Raw genomic sequence first — 18,847 nt, forward strand, 5'->3', positions numbered from 1 at the left:
AACTTTTCTTTTTTTATATAACTCCAAGGGTCATAGATAATTCTTTTCATCAATCACTGAAAGTTACCTGTGTTTTATCAACTGTTTTCATCTAATGGCCAATACCAAATATCCCAATTGATTGATTGAGGAACTTCTGCAAACCTTGGAAGCTTGTAAGAAAACTCAACAACAATTCTATTACAAATTAATGATTAAAATATCATTTATTAAATACCCACTATGAAAAAGACACTGTGCTAAGTGTTAGATATACAAATACAAAAAATATATAATCTCTTCCCTCTAGGTTCTTTAATTTTTTAGACTGAGTAGTAGAGTTTCCCACCTGGGCTAGTTTGCCTCTCCTTAGGGCAGCTGGATACCCCAATCCCAATCCATTCTCCACCAGAGAAGAGGAACTGGATGTGCTTATTACATTGGGGTTACGCTTAGTACAGATGTCCATTGGTTTTTAGCCTACTGCAGTCCCACACTCAAACTAATCACCAGCCTCAACCTCTCTAGTCACAAAATCTATAAGCATTACGCAGGCGCCATACTTGCCTTTTATATTCTAACATGTAGAGGAACAGTGGTAGGAAGAATGTTTTGGTCTGGAAATTCATAGGAATGGTGAAAGAAGACAAAGGTTAAAAGACTAACAGGCACTTTCCAGAAATAATGGCAGTGTTGATTTGCTTAATATTTTCAAAGCAAAATACGGAGAGAGAGGAAAAGGAATAAGTGTTTGTCTTAGAGATAAGATACCCAAAGGTAGAGAGTTTTATCCAAGTCACATGCTAACCAATGGCAGAGTTAAGCTTTCTACTGACATTACAGCAAAACTATCTTCTAATAGAAAGGGAATAATTTAATTCTCCATAATAGTTTCCTTTCAACAAGCAATGTGGAGTACAAGGTAGAGAATTGGCCCCTGATTCAATGAAACCTGGCTTCAAGTCTTGCCTTGGACACATCTTGGTTGTCCAGCACGAAATAAGTCATTTAACCTCTCACTGTCTCTAGAGCAGACAGTGAGTTGCCAAGATCTCTAGAGCAGACTGTGAGTCTCCAAGATAGGGTGGGGGTCCATTGACAGAGGAAAAACCTCATGCAGAGTTCTCTAATAAAATTGTGGGATTTTAAAATTTCGGTTCCTTAGTTAACAGCAAAAAATAGATATCAGTACAAGTATCTTCAATGCTAATCCTTTTGATCACTATCATTCATTTCTCAGAAACACAGAATTTCAGTGACCTGGACCCTTCCAGTTATTGCCCTTGGACAAAGGTCTTATGAGTTGAAACATACAGAACAGGAATTTGAGTGCTGTAGAAAAATCACCACATTTGCTGATATCATCTTTTTTGAAACTGTCACGGTCTGTGAATTTTTAGAGTCATCATTTCTCTTGCCACATTTTGCCCTTCTAGGTCTTGCTCATTTTTTCCAAAGATCCTCATCCCTCTACAACTTAAAATCTCAATCTTCCACAAAGGTATAATTCCATGGGTTTCCGAAGACCTAATGACTTCAAATAGTCTGCTTAATGAGCAGTATTAAGATGAAAAAGTGTCCCTTAGCTATGAAGATGATATTATTGACCCATGGTCAGTAGTTTTATGAATCTTGAAATTTTATCTGAGTAATATTAAGTAAATACTAATGAGTTCACTGAGTTATTTATGTACTCTTAGTTAGCCTTTCTTGTGAGCAATGGCATACAAATAAATGTAAAATATTCTCATGGTTTGGGAGTACAGGCTGTAGCCTTGAATGAGAATTTATTTTTATGCTCATTGTACTCCCCAGACAACATTTCTACACCAGGTTTCCTGCTCTCTGACCATTTCCTTATTTCATCTCCACTAGCATGTTAGATTCTACCCCTGAAATACAAACTTTTTTTTTCTCTCTTTGCTCATAAGAATTTAAGCTTCTTGTGGACAAAGACTATTATGCTTGCTAATATTTATATCGTCAACACTTTAACATAATGCCAAGTGCCTAGTGAATGCTTAATAAATTTTTTCCCTGTGTGTAAAAATATATATGTATACATACACACATATATAAGCAATACATATATGTATGTATACATCTTGTATGTCTATATACATAAATGTGCACATACATATACATATATTAATTACATATTACATACATATATTAATTTCCAAATCTTTGCTACCACAAAAATAGCTGTTATAAATTTTTTTGTACATATAAGTCCTTTCCTATTTCCTTTGATCTCTTTGGAAAATACACCTATTAATGGTATTCCTTGGTCAAAGAACATGCACAGTTTTATAGCTCTTTGGGCATTGTTGAAAATTATTCTCCAGAATGGAGTCCAAACCACATCAGAACAAGAATGCTTTCAATGGTATCTCCAACTGGTATATATCTAGACTTCATTCTATAGACATCTAGTGAGTATATATATATATATATATATATATATATATATATACCTACATACACATATATGTATACACAACTACACAATAAATATATACGTACACTATACCTATCTATATATATATATATATATAAACCTATATATCTAAAGTTATACATAAATATATATGTATATGCATACCTAAATATATGAAAGCTGAAGACCAACAATGTCAGGTTTGGATGTTTTTTCTGAGTCTTTTAGTAGTATTGACCTCAATGGGGTCAAGAATACGATATAGTAGCCAAAAAGAAGTAATGTGATTTTAGGGCACATTAAGGAAGGCATTAGGAAGTCAGTGACCACATTGTCCTATGTCTTGGTTGGAATACATCAAGAGTATTGCATTTAGTTCTAGACACTATATTTTATTTATTTATTTATTTATTTATGTATTTATTTATGTATTTATTTATTTATTTGTTTGTTTGATTATTTATTTATTTATTTACTTATTTATTTATTTATCTATTTATCTATTTATTTATTTATTTATTTATTTATTTATTTATTTATTTATTTATTTATTTATTTATTTATTTATTTATTTATTTTGCAGTTTCATATATGATCATTTTTTAATAGTTTTTATTTACCAGATATATGCATGGATAATTTCACAACACTGACAATAGCCAAACCTTTTGTTCTAATTTGTCCCCTCCTTCCCCCATCCCAGATGGCAGGTTGACCAATACATGTTAAATATGTTAAAGTATAAAGTAAATACAATATATGTATACATGTCCAAACAGTTGTTTTGCTGTACAAAAAGAATTGGACTTTGAAATAGGCACCATATTTTAGAAGCATCTAGGTCATTCAGTAGATAAAGAACCCTGGACTTGAAGTTAAGAAGACTACTCAAATTTAAATCTAGCCTTTTGGGCAATCACTTAGCCACTTTCTGCATCAGTTTTCTCATGTGTAAAATGGGGAAAATAATGGCACCTATTTCCCAGGATAATTTTGAGGATCAAATGAGATAATATTTGTAAAGTGTTTTGCAAGACTTAAAAGGCTATATAAATGCTAGCTATTGTTATGAAGTTAGAGCACATTCAGAGAAGTATGACTAGGATGATGATTCTGCATATGGATTGGTTAAAGGAACTCTACCAGGAGTAAAGACTTAGAGAGAGTATAAGAAATCTCTGAAAAGATATTATTAAAAAGAGGCATTACACTTGTTTCTGCTTCACCCTAGAGCTCAGAATTAGAGGCAATAGGTAGAATTTTCAGACAGATTTAGGCAAAATGTAGAAGGAAAATCCTAATCATTAGCCCTGCCTAATAGCACTACACCAAGGAAGTAGTAAGCTCCTACTCACCAGAGGTCTACAGAATGAAGTGGGTATACAGAAATTGGAGATACCATAGAATTCTTGTTCTGAACGGGATTGGACTCCATTCTGAAGAAAAATTTTCAACCATGTTCAAAGAACTATAAAACTGTGCATGCATTTTGACCAAGGAATACCATTACTAGGTATGTATTCCAGAGGGATCAAAAGAAATAGAAAAGGATCCATACATATGAAAATATATATTATAACAGCTCTTTTTGTGGTGGCAAAGATTTGGAAATTACGATGTCCATCAATTGAAGAATGACTGAACAAGTTATGGTATGTGATTGTGATGGAATGTATTTGTTATCCAATAAGAAATGACAAATAGGATGCTTTCTTAAAAAAATAAAAATAAAAAAAGAACAACCTGGAATGGCAAAAACTGATTTAAAGTGAAGTGAGCAGAACAGGAGAAGATTGCTTATAGTAGTAGTGATATTGTCATGATGATCAAGTGAAAGACTTAACTACTCTGACTGATATGATTCAAGACAATTCCAAATGATCCTTGATGAAAGATTCTATGCACCTCCATGGAGAGAATTGATGAATTCTGATAGTAGAGTTGAATAAGTCATATTTTTTCACTTTTTATGTTTCTTGCTGATTTTTTTGCAACATGGCTAATATGGAAATATGTTTTTGAAAATTTCACATATATAATTGATGTCATATTTCTTGTCTTCTCAATATGTACAGAAGGGATGGGAGGAAGAAAGAAAATATGGAGCTAAAATTTTATATGAATGGTAAAATAAATAAATGAAAAATATTAAAATAAAAGCAAAAAAATTAGGTTAGCTGCCCTCTGACTTCCCTTCCAACTCTGGATTTTTGTTATTTTTGTGACCTATCTAGAGTTACACTGGTTATTGGTTGCCCAGGAGTAGAATTCTAATTTTCTGATTCATACTCCAGTGCATTTTCCACTACAATAAATTGCTTCTACCTATCAAACTTCCTCTACATTTAAAAACATAACTCTGGAGCCAGAAAAGATGGGTTCACTTCCCATCTCTATTAATAACTGGGTGACTGTGTAAGTCACTGAACTTTTCTGGGATCTTGATTTCTTTATCTGTAAAATGAAAAAAATTAGTTTTCTTTTAGCTTTAAATATAAGATTACTTATAAGGGGAGTGCAAATTACAGTCAAACTCCTCAGAAAAGTAGGGAGTGTTTAAAATTGTTCCACCATATTTACCTTTTTGAGAAACTAATTCTGCTTATTTTAAAATTACTATCTTGCTATTCTTGTGCAAACTTGGTTTAAATTGATTCTCCATTCTTAATCAAAGTTAACCAACAGGAAAATGGATACACCACAAATTCAAGTAACATCTTCAAACAAGTAAAAGCATCATTATGGCCTACTTTCACTACCCCTCATTTCACTTGACCTCTATTTTCAAAGTCTATAGCAGTGAGGGAAAGGGAGCTAATCACCCAGGTGAAAGAAATAAGCTGTGAAAGCACTTTACAAAATATGTGCTCCTAGGCTCCAAAAGGGTCATTCCTAATTTATAAAGGGCTTGTGTAAATGGGAACTCATAAGTCATTTTTCTATAGAAACAATATTTTAAATGATATCTAGTTCAGGCTAGCTAATAGTGTCCATTTAATCACTGTTATTTTATTAATACTTTAAGCCTGTGCAGATAAAATAAAAATAATAGTTGATATTTGTATAATTCTTTGATATTTATAAAGTACTTTTTTAATGTTACCTCATAATCATATATAAGTTAGTAACCAAATATAATTATCTTCACTTTCTAAATGAGGATTTATATATTGGAAATATAGCTTACTTGCTTCCAGCATCAATCAATTAATCAATAAATGTTTGTTAAACACCCAAAAGGCACTGTGCTATTTATTATATGGAGATAGAAGTACAAAGAATGAAATAAACCTTATTTGCAAAGACATTCTAATGGGGGAGGTAACAAGTACTTAGAAAAACGTATACAGAATAAACATAAAGTTGATAATTATGTATGTATGTATATACACATATGTGTTATATACATGTATATATAGGCAGGTATTTTTACAAATATACATGCATACATTAATGCATATATAATTATGAAACTGAATAGCTTAGGTACCTTAGCCTCATGGTATCATAAATAGGTGGAGAAGGAGGGAATGAATCTACATATTTCACAAGGAATTATTTAGGTGATCCAGAAACAATAATATACAATCCTACAAGATGCTCACACACTTAGTGATTGCCTTTCAATTCCATTTTTTAAAATAAATTTTATACATGTACATTCATGCTTTATATATTTCCACCATCATGTTGTGAGAAAAAATCAAGGGAAAAGTTTGAGAAAAAAATAGAAAAAGGATGAAAACAGTATGCTTCAATCTGCATCTAGTTTCCATAGTTCTTCTCTGGATACAGATGGCATTTTCTATTCAAAGTTTATTTGAATTGCCTTGGATCACTGAATTGATGAGAAAAGCCAAGTCTATCAAGTTGATCATCACACAATCTTGTTGTTGCTGTGTACAATGTTTTCCTAGTTCTGCTTCCTTTACTCACCATTAGTTCATGTAAGTCTTTCCAGGCTTGTCTAAAATCAGCCTTTTTATCACTTTTTATATATCAGTTTCATTTTAATAGTGTTACTATCAATAGTATATCTCTGGAGGGATCAAAAGCTCCAAATCACAGACTAGTCACTAGAGAATGACCTTATGGACCTTCTAGTCCAACCCTTCTCTGGTACTGATGAGGAAAATAAATATTAAATTATTTGCCTAAGGTTATACAGGAAAGCAAATAGCAGAGATTGGATTTTAAACCAGTCCTATGACTCCAGATTTAGAATTTTTTTCTAGTAATTCATATTGACATTAGAGTTTGTAGGAACCCAAGAAATTATCAAGTTCAACATCCTCTTGAACTGAAGAATTTGAACACCTTCAGCAACATCATGGACACAAACAAGAAACTCTTTCCTTACCAAGGTAGTTCCCTCCTTAATTGGGTAGTTCTAATAGTCTGAAATGTTTTCCTTAGGTTTAGCCCAATTTTTTCTTCTTATAATTTCCTCTGATTCCTTCTAGTTCTGCCCTCTAGAGCTATTAAGTGTCTAAGTCCAGATTTGAACTCAAGAAGAGGAGTCTTTCTGACTTTAGATCTGGCACTCTCTATCCACTGTATCATCTAGCTGCTCAATCTTAAACTATATATAGAACTAAGTACAGCAAAGAATTTGGAGAGGTTTTTTTTTTGGTTGCCACACTATGCTATTGACTCACCTTGAGCTTGAAGGTCAATAAAAACCCAGGCTTTTTCTTCATGAACTGCCTTCTAGCTATACATCCCTCATCCAGTTTTGAATAGTTTTCTTCTATCTAGCTTCAGAAATTTGTATTTTTTTCTATTATATCTCATCTTATTATACTTGTTCTAGCTTGTTGAGACCTTTTGTGGATTTAAATTCTTTCATACCTTTCTAGTTTATGTCACTGACACATTTAATCATCTAACTAATCTGTCTTTACATGTCAGTGATTACAAAAAGGAAAGGAGAGACAGAGACAGACAGACACAGACAGAAACAGAGAAAGAGTGAGAAGAGAAACAGAAAGCGATAGGGAAGAAGGAAGGAAGAAAAGAAGGAAGGAAGGAAGGAAGGAAGGAAGGAAGGAAGGAAGGAAGGAAGGAAGGAAGGAAGGAAGGAAGGAAGGAAGGAAGGAAGGAAGGAAGGAAGGAAGGAAGGAAGGAAGGAAGGAAGGAAGGAAGGAGGGAGGGAGGGAGGGAGGGAGGGAGGGAGGGAGGGAGGGAGGGAGGGAGGGAAGGAAGGAAGGAAGGAAGAACCCAGCCAAGGACAGATACTTAACTTGACAACTCTATCATACTACTAAGTTTAAGCATGTGTATCCCCTACACCTTACCCCCCTTCTATCCAGGCAGCTGTGTAATGAATGGTAGCTTCTTTGATTGTGTAAACAGAATCCTTCCGTTTCTAAGTCTAGCACCTTATTCTCTCAGCCATCTAACTACTGTTAATTAAAAAATACCTATAATATTTAACTCCATGGATCATTGTGATGAGCAAATGTAGGAAAAACTTTGCAAAGGGTTGTATAGATGCCAGTTATTTTATTATTATTATTATTATTATTATTATTATTATTATTATCAACTTGGGCTTTATACCTAAACCAAATATCTTCTATAAATGAAATAATGAGAAAAAAATCTATTTTGTATGAATCTATCAATATGATCAGAAAAGGAAAAAGACCTCCTTAAAGACAAATCACACAATAACTTACACTGAGGTCAGAATCCAGAGCCATTTCCTCAGAGTCTGACCCCTTAACTATGTGAGATCTGGGTGAGTTCTGTGTGGCCCTATCATCTCAGATGAGACCCATGCTACGTGTGTACCATTTTGTAACTTGGTCAGGAGATAGCCTATGGCCAGACCCTTGGGTCAAAGAATTGTGTAATGCTGTCCCATAATGGCAGTAGAGGTAAATTTTGAAACCATAAAAAATATGTAAACATGGTCTGACCCTGCCTTGGGTTCATAGTGAAAGTTGAGTTGCTTTTCAGAAAATGGTAGTACAAGACATACCAAGATGGTTTGTTATTCCTATCCACCAATTCCTTGGAACAATTCTTCTAGGACAGAGTTGACCCCTGAACTGCAAATGGTTTTCAAAGCCTAACAAAACATTCCACAGTTGTAATAAATGTGGCATAAACTTCCTCCTTGGGCACCTGGCCTAGTTTCTCATAGGGTGGTCTTTATGGGGGGAAAATACTAGTTTTCATTGTAAGACTATAATAAGTAGAATCACAAAGTGGGAAAGGACTTCATAACTCATCTAGTGCAAAGCCCTATTGGGGGAATGAATCTGTTTTATAAATTCCCATACATATGGGATCAATAGAGACATAACTAGGGTGAGGCAAACAAGAACTTATCCCAGGGTGCCAAGTCAGGGATGCGATGCTTTTCCTCCCCTTGGTAGTTCTCTAATCCAAAATAAAGGAGAGGAAGAAACTAGATCCTTTACATTGTTTCTAGCTTAAGGAATAAGTGACAATACCACCTGCTAGAGATATGGAACTTCTCTAGACCAAAAGTAGCCATGGACAAAGAGACAGCACAGCTCCTAAGTATCTCAGGAGTGAATAGAGGATGAAAGTGCAGTCCTATTGGTTACTTTCCATCTCTGACGGACTGCGGCAGATTTCTCGCTTTGACAGAGAGGAAGGAGGTTTCTCATAAGAAGAGGTTAATTCTGGGATTAGATAGTACAGCATTCTCTTCAAAGGATAGAAAAAGAAGACCATTGTGGAGTGGAAATTGTAAACATTTTAAAAGATAATTATAGTCTACCCAAAAATGTTTTTTTATTTCTAGATGATATAATTCCATACTACTTCCTAATAACTCTTTTGACAATATGGAATCCTGTTTTTTTTTTTAATTCATTGCATTTCACATTACAAAAGGGGAAAAAAGCATTAATAGCTGCACTGTGGATTGTATATTAACTACCAGTAGGTTATTAACTGATTATTAGATTCTCTTCAATACGTATTTATTAGGCCATGGGATACAAAGTCTTGGTTTTCTTACTTGATAGCATGTCTTTATAATTTTCCCCATCTATAACATAGCAGAATTGTTGGATTTCAAAGCTGGGAAAACCCTCAAAAGATCAGTCCAAATTCCTCATTTAACAGATGAGAATACTAAGGTCTGGTTAGATGCAGTGGCTTGTCAAAAGTTTTAGTAGCAAGCAAAGGATCATAGGTTTGCAATTGGAAGGTTTCTTAGAGTTCTAAGATTTGGCAAATCTTAGATTTGGCAACTTGATTTGGCAAAGATTAGGTACTAGTGACAGAGCTTCTGACTACAATTCCAGTGAACTTTCCATTGTGACCCCACTTGATATTATTGTCCTAAAGGTCTTTTATGTTAAACACATTGTACAAAACTATTTTCCCCTCAAAGATAAAAATTTTCTAATATATTTGGAGAGGCAAACTTATTTTACCATTCTCAAAATATGCCTTTATATAGATCTAGAAGAAGAAGCAATTATCTGATGTTTTCATCAGATATGAGATGATGTTCACATCCAGAAGTTTTAGAACATCTAAGCAAGACTTAATTTTTCAGTTTTGAGCTGAGGTTTTGGCTTTGTGGAAACATGGCCAAAGTATGCCAAGCAAATTAACCCAATTCAAGAAAAAAAACTTATAGAGCACTTTGCTTCACTGATTTATTCCCCTAATTAAAATCAGTAATTACCTACAATGTAAGTAACTGAAGGAAAACAAATTAAGAAATGTTCTAACATATGGTTTTGTCAATTGCTATTTAACACTTTTGTTAGGTACCATATAAATCTTGCTGGAGATTGAATTTATTTGTCTAATCAAAAAACTGTCCCAAGAGAGAGAGAGAGAGAGAGAGAGAGAGAGAGAGAGAGAGAGAGAGAAAGAAACACCAAAAAAGTCCTGTATGTCATGAAAATACCCTTTTTTAGGTCAGCATAAAGGTACATCCTCTCTCAAAATCCTGAGCTAATCAAATCATCCCTAGTGCCTAGAAGATTCTTTCCATGAAGTTGTTAGTGAACATGTCCCATATTCTCCATAGGGAACTGTAATCAAATATCCAACCAAAACCTCACTACTCTATAGGATCATAAGGTAAATTAAGGAAGCATTTTGATCATTAAAAGCAAAATTATATACCCCGGCTTTTTGAAGCTAAAAAGGTTGATTATCAAGTAATACATCTTAGTAGAAACCATTACCTGATTCTGAATCATTGACTACAAAATCAAAGTTATACAATTCTGTTGCTCAAAATCTAGAAACTGAAGGGTTGTCCATCAACTGGGGAAAGATGGAACAAATTATGACGTGAGAATGTAATAGAATAATATGGAGCAATAAATAATGAAATGGATGATTCAGAGGAACTCAGGAATTGAATTGAAGCAGTGTAAGTGAACAGGACAAGAACAACTTATATAAAATAACACTGTAAAGACCAATAACTATTAAAGACTCGAATTCTAATTAATGCCAACCAGTATGAAGCACACTAGTCACCTCTTGACAGAGGACTGATGGTTTCAGGGAACAGAATGACAGATAAATAATTTTTTTCAGTCATCTCCAATTCTTTGGGACCCCATGAACCATCCTGTCCATGAAGTTTTCTTGGGAAAGACATTGAAAAAGTTTCTTTCTCTGGTGTATTAAGGCAAACAGAGATTAAATGATTAGACTAGAGTCACACAACCAGTGAGTATCTAAAGTCAGATTTAAACTCAGGTCTTCCTGATTCTAGGACCAATTCTATAACCACTGAACCAGCTAGTTGCCCCAAATATAAAAAGATGGTATAGACAGGTGGGTGGTAGACAGAGAAAATAGTATGATAGGATAGTTAGACAAATATAGATAAAAGAAAGGATTGATATGAATAATTTTCTAGCTAGAAGAAAAATTATTGAAATGAATAGTTTTATATATAATCCTGTCTATATAGTATTTATATATAAATGCATGTGTTACATACATTCTTGCATGTAATATACACTTTAAGACAAAAATTGCAAGAATTTGGTTCACATGATAGCGTGTGATTGTTAGAAGGGTTTTGTTTTCCTTAATAGTGTGGGATGGAAGTAAGGAAAATAGATTTTTGTTCATTAAAAAAAAATTAAAAGAAAAAAGAAAGGATTTTAGAGGTCATTTAGTGGAAATCTTTTCATTTTTTTCTGAGGCTCAAAGATAATTAAAATGAATCTTAAAATTAAGAGACTTAATACAGGTGGCATAGAAGTGATTCAAACCCAGATCTCCTGATTACAAACCCAGTATCCACCTTGCTAATTCAGTTCCATAATTTCTAAAATAGGGACAATAGCACATTACAGACTTGTTGTGAAGTGTCTTTTTAAATAATAGACCCTTTCAAAATGTGAAATATTAGACTATGCTTTAATTTCATTTTAGTTTTTATATCCCACAGATCCTACTGTGGGAGTCAATACTTATTTGATTGATTATATATTCAATACATGTATACCTACACATAATACACTTAATAAATATATATATATATATGTATATGTATAAATAATAATATAATTTCCTCTTTACATATGTATATACACATATAATTATATGTGCATTAATTTTCTTCATTCAAATTTCAAAGGTTATATCAAAGATATGAGAAGATGTTTTGATTAGAATAATTAGGACATTTTTTGAAGCTTTGGTTTGCAGAGGAACATTACGTGAAGTCAAATAGAGCAACTTCTACTCTGCTTTTCATGCTAAAAAATCTAAGAAACCATATCTAAGGGGCCTACCAAACATCAGATATTTCCATTCCTTTTCTACAGGAATCTCTCCAGCTCGAGATTGATGTTTACCCAAAGCATGCATCTTTGCCCATCTAAACAAGAGAATATTTAGAGTCAAAGGAATTGAGTTTGAATCTCTGGCTCTGAAATTCATCTCAGTGATTTTGGAAAAATCACTTTACCTGCAATATAAGGAGTTCACAAAGGCTTCTTACAGTTATCTGACTTGTGTCTTGCAGCTGGATTCAGATGATTCTGCAGGAGAGAGCAAGGCTGATGACTTTGCCCAGCTCTACCTCCCCTAAATTCAATTCACTTGCAAATCAACATATCACTCTTCTGAATCATTGCTCCTCTATGAGAATGAAGGATGAACAACAACAAAGCATCTTAACTTTTATTATTATTATTTTTATAGATTACTTTGGCATTCTGGTAAAGACTATAAACCACTCTCAGCACGTTTTTTATAAAGAAAATGCAATGTGTAGAATGACAACAGAAACAAGTTAAATTGAAATACAGGGATCAATTTTTTTTTAAATCAAGTTAATGTGTTCCAGGTTGAGAATTCCTGGATCAGAGGATTCCTGAGGTCCCCTTCAGCTCTGTATATTATGTTCAAAAAGAATAATGGAATTATGATATGGGTACATATCATAGATAAATTCAATATTTTGTTATTATATTAAAATCCTACAGCCTTATTGAGACACAGATGTGACATATGGATTGCAAACTTGGATAGGGCCAATCATGTTGGAATTGCTTCTGGTAGTAGACCAATGGTAGGTTGTATGATTATTGTCTGTGAACCAGCTTAGTTGTGTATAGAAAGGCTTATTTCCAGTTTCATTAAGAATGGTGGATTTTTCACCCATTGCAACTTATAAAGGCAAGCAATCAGGCTGAAAAATGGGGTGTCATTTTGTGGCTAGCAAGAGACACAGGATAGGGATGAACCCACAGGTGATTTCATTGGTAAGGATTTCAGATAAAGAGACTTATTCTGCCAATGCAAGCTAGCACATTCCCTGAAAAGTATGGTCACAGAGTTGCCTAGGCTACATACAGATTAAATAATTTGCCCAGCTTAACATAATCAGCATATGTTAGATGCAAACCTATGACTTTCTAGCTCTGAAGCCAGTTCTTTATCCCCAATATTCTGCTGCCTCTCCAGTCAGTTCCCGGAAATCCAATACCAATAAAATTAATGGATTCTTGAAGTCCATATTTCAAACATAATCTAGACCCCCTATAACTCTTTTTTTATGAAACTATTTGGATCCTATACATTCCCTAGATAACATTCCATGATAGTATCTAACTAGTGTCTTGTGGACAACATCTTGGAAAATCCCACAGATGAAGTAACAGTAACCATGCTTTAAAAAAAAGCTAAACAAACAATGTTGTATTATGACAGCAGATCACATATTATTGTTTTTTTTCCCCTAAAGAAAAAACCCAGAAGGATCCTATTCTGTCTTTTGTGACTTTAGACTCATATATCATTTCCTTTGTCACTTTACTCCCACCTCCTCCAATACACTTCCAACCAAATGAGATGGGCAGGAGCTTTTGAATAAACTATATCTCTCCCCAAGATCCTTCAGGATAGGCAGTGGTCAGATGTGTTTAGCTGACAGCCCATGTGAAACTTTCTTCAAAAATAAATACGGACCTAGAACTTCCTAACATCAGGAAATGTTACCAGGTTTCACTTCATTATATATAATTCTGTAATTTTCATCACATTTTCTTCTTTTCGTTAAGTTAAACTTTTTCCAAGATAGCATCTGATGGTCTCTCATTATTATTTAACCATAACTAAGCCAGGGCTTGTGCTAACAAAGTCCAAATCTATGAAGCAGATTCTTCTATTGCATTAGACTCTCCAAGAAATGGCAGAAACCACAGACCAGTGTGCATGATGTGGGAAAGACTATTTGTTGATCATATGTCATTTTTATGAGGCCAGAGGAGCTAACATGTCTGAATGGGACCCCAGAAATAGTTACAGGATACATAAAATAAAAGTTTTTTGTCCTTTTAATTAAAAAGGACACAACCTCCATCCCCAACATACCAAATGGGTGTATGCCTTAAATGCTTTGTTTGACTCGCCAATTCAATTCAGCATCATTTTTTAAATGTCTTCTATATGAAGAAAATTATGTAGACCTTAAGGCAGTTTAATAAGAGGATGAAGGCTACAAAAGTCTGAAGATAATAAAAGTAAAGAACTTTATAAATCTCAAAGAACTATTTAAATAGTAGTTGTTGTTCTTATAAGATTATCGATGAGAATCTCTGAGAAAGCAGTTTTAGTAGAATGAGAAAGCTAGACACTGGGCTGCAAAAGGTACCAAGTTAGTAGAGACCTACCTTGATTGGAAATATAGATTTCAAAAAGTTTAGGAGATGAATAGTAGGAAAGAGGTGAAACCATAACTGGATGGGTTAACAGAGTAAAGGGAGGACCTTTTTTTGGAAGCAGATAGGAAAAAAATCAATGGAGAGGACAGACAATGATAATGCATCAAGGGAAATGGGAGAGAGGATTGCTAGAGATAGCTCCTGGATGAAAAAGAACAGAATGAGATCCTTCTGATCATTAACAGAGGAATTATTCTTATCAAAGAATGAGGAAGTTTCTTCTACTAGTGTTAAGGAAGAAAACATTATGATCCTGAGCAGTGCATAAAGGGAGTTGAAGGCTTTCCCTTCTTATGTCTTCTGTTCTTCTCAGGGAAATGAGATTCTAAAGAATGCTAAAATAAATTAACTGAGATAAGTGCTAAGGGGAAAGGAATAAGCATTTATATGTGCCAGGCATTGTGTAAGCACTTAATAACTATTATCTCATTGTTGCTTTTTTACAACAATCCTGGGAAGTAGATGCTATTATTATCCACATTTTTTACCCTGGAGGAAACTGAGGGTTGAGTGACTTTCTTAGGATCACTCAATCAGTGTCTCAGGACAGGTTTAAACTCAGATCCTCCTGAATCCAGACTTAGTGCTTTATCCTGTGAGCCAACTAGATGCCTGAGGGTGTATGGTGAGCATTCATTTTAGGATTTGAAGAAAGAGAAGATTTGGAACGGTCAATATAGGGAACAATATAAGAAGTCAATAAAAGTAGAGTAGTGAGCACCAGTAAAGAGCACCAGTGAGGCCCTATGCTCCATAAATTTATAGTAAGTAAAATCAGCTCAATTTTGTCACTTTTTTCAGAAATACTTAGCAATCAGGGAGTAGAAAAATCATCACTGTGGTTATAGCCTTGTTTTCAAACCCACTTGTATACATCAACAGTTCTTTGCACAATGCTTGGCCAATAGAAAGTGCTTAATTAATATTTGTTGATTGTTATCATTGGTACTCTTTTTCTCTGGTTGACACTATTTTTCTTTCTATATTGTCCCTCCACTTCTTATTTAATCAACCTGTTCTTAGATTATTAATAGAAAATTAATAATGTGGTCTTCTCTTTACTGTTTATGTAGCAGTATATTTATCTAAAGCAGTGGTCCTCAAACTTTTTAAATAGGGGTCAGTTCACTGTCCTTCAGACTGTTGGAGGGCCGCACTACAGTAAAAACAAAACCTCACACTCTGTCTCCACCCCTCAGCCCATTTGCCATAACCCGGCAGGCCTCATAAACGTCTTAAGCTCCTCAAGAGGGCCGCATCTGGCCTGCGGACTGTAGTTTGAGAACCCCTGCTTTATACAGTAACAAAAGTTGAAAAAAAAATTCTCTTTCTAAAGTGGTAACCAATGTCTGGGCCAGAAAAATTATCAATATATGCTGAACAAGATAATGAGTGATCTTACTTTGAATCAAACTAACCAGGGGTATCCCTAAAACTGTAATAACTGATTGAGACCTACTTGACTCTCTAAGTTGTATATCCAAAAAGAAGCTGAATAGAAAGGGATTGCCCTTATCTGATTAGCTCATGGAATCTTGATTGAGCCAGTGAAACAAAAATATCTCCTGCACAAAGGTTCTTGACATGAAATCTCTGGATCTGGGATGTGTATATGTATATGTATATATGTATATGTGTGTATGTATACATACACATGTATGTATATGTATATAGTGTATCTATATAGCAATATATATATATGATGTTATATTACATATATCATTATATAATGTTATATATACTATATATAGTGTTATATTTTATATCACTATATGTAGTATTTTATTATATATCATTCTACAGTGATATTACTTAAAATTTATATATAATTATATATATATACATAATACAATATATATGATAGCTATATAGTTATCTGTCTGTATTATATATGCTATACAGTTATCTATATATCTATATTTATGTTAGTTATTATATAATCTCTACATAGTATATTATTTATATTTATATGTAACTATCTGCAGTGAGATATGTGTGTATGTGTCTGTGTATGTAAAAATCAGTCTATTTCAGGTTGTTTTCCTAATTATTTTACCTTATATATTTACAGCTATTCCTTCCACATCACAAAGTTAGGAATATGGCAAACTTTTGATCTCAAAAATCTGTTTAAAATTTTTTGGCCCCGGGGGCAGCTAGGTGGCACAGTGGATAGAGCACCAGCCCTGAATTCAGGAGGACCCGAGTTCAAATCTGGTCTCAGACACTTAACACTTCCTAGCTGTGTGACCCTGGGCAAGTCATTTAACCCCAGCCTCAAAAAAAAAAAATTTGGTCCTCCCTTTTCAGAGAAGAAAACTGAACTTTTTTCTTTTATTTTAAAGGAATATTTAGGTACCTTATTGTAAAATTTGGGTTAAGGGTTTGGTAATAGGCTCAAGGTCATCTGCTGATCTTTCCTTGTTGTCTGGACCATCTATAAACTCCTTCAAAAGTCCCACTTAATTTCTTATACCCACTCAAGATATATATAGAAACTGGGATGGGGAAAGTTGCAATGTGGAAAGGATAACTGAAGAGCATTATCCTGAGAATGAATCTGTAGACCAAACTGCCAAAGGGGTCCTCAATACAAAAAAGAGTTAAGAACCCATGTCCTATATACAGCCACTTTTCAGGGTTGTTGCCAGGGTTTACCCGGCTGCTGTAAATAGAAGTTTCTTATCCCCAATCAATAAATGTTCTTGCTGTCACACTATCCTGGTGTTTTCAGGATTTGAACCTAAACACTCCACAGGCTATAGGTGAGAGTGATTTTAATTTGTGAAAGAGGAAGAAGAATCCACATCCCTAATCAGGGACAGTTGTAAAGAAATGAAATATTTCATTACCAAAACATGTTCCCATAGAATATTCATCCCAACAGAGTGAACTGAATGTTTCTATAAGGAAGGGCTCAAGGTAGTGGTTAAGCCTCTGGCATTCTGAGTGTTGTAACATTGGGGTATTTTGTAAACTCTTTCAGAACTTTGTAACACTTTCACTACCTCCCATCCCCTCCACCATCATTTCCTCTCCTCCCTCCCTTTTCTTTCTCAAACCACAGGAATTTCTCCTTGGTTGAGGAAGCTCCTGAACTCCTACTAAAAGTTCATGGAACTTAATTTCCCTCCTCTTCCTTCTTTTTCTAGGAAATAGAGCTGGGTTACAAGTCATAATTTATTCAACACCTATTAAACAAAAACTTGACCATTAGATGACTTGCATCCACAAAACTCTGGTTTCTTGGGTTAGAGATAAAGGACACTTTTGCCATTCAACAAAGCTAGAAATCATCAATTGGTTAGTGTTTTACTAGTACAGCATGTCACTATCATTGAGTTTGTCCTCCATTTTCAAAGAGAACCAATGACATCAGGGTGATATTTTAACTTGAGCATGAATTGGATTTAAGTGAGATAGACCTTTGCAAAGTCATCAGCATTAATCTCTTCTCCAGAGGCATTGAAGTCCAGTGACAAGATAAAAGTCAAGGCACTGACTATAGCCCAGGTGTCTATGTAAATAGTTTGTATTCTCCACAAAGAAATGCTTTATTTCTTGTACAAGATTTTACATTTTAAATTTTTATTTAAAATTCTTTATTTATTAAAATTTTGTATTTATTTATATAAAATTTATGGTTTGTTTTTTACATGTATTTGTTCATACTACTAAAAACTCTATGATTTTGTGTAATTCATTACCAAAGTCTACTTCTATGTGCCTCAATTGTAAGATAAGGAATTTGGTCTATATTATCTCTAAAGTTCCCTCTACTCAATCAGTTAAAAAACCCACATATTTAAATTCCTAATTTGTGTCAGGACAAAAAGACTAAAGCAAAAACAGCCCTTCATCCAAGAAGTCTAGCTGATGGAGGCAACATCTACTGGTAGATACAAAACACGTACAGGTTGCAAAATGCATATGTATAAAAGATGATTTTGAGGAGAAAACCATTGTAGTCAAAAGCATCTAAATAGTAATTCTCAAGTCATAAGTGACATTTGAACTGAGCCTTGAGGAAAACTAGAAGAAGAAATGAGAAAGGAGTGCATGTAAGATATAGAGGACCACCAGTTCAAAATTATGGAGACAGGAGATGTCAATGTCATATAGAAAGAACAACATAAAGATCAATTTGGCTTGACCACAATGGGCAAGCATGCAGTAATTTAAAAAAAAAAAGGAGAAGTCATTTCAAAGGAATTCTAGAAGTTTCAAT

This window comes from Sminthopsis crassicaudata, chromosome 3 (assembly GCF_048593235.1).
Source record: "Sminthopsis crassicaudata isolate SCR6 chromosome 3, ASM4859323v1, whole genome shotgun sequence".
Classification (NCBI taxonomy): Eukaryota; Metazoa; Chordata; class Mammalia; order Dasyuromorphia; family Dasyuridae; genus Sminthopsis; species Sminthopsis crassicaudata.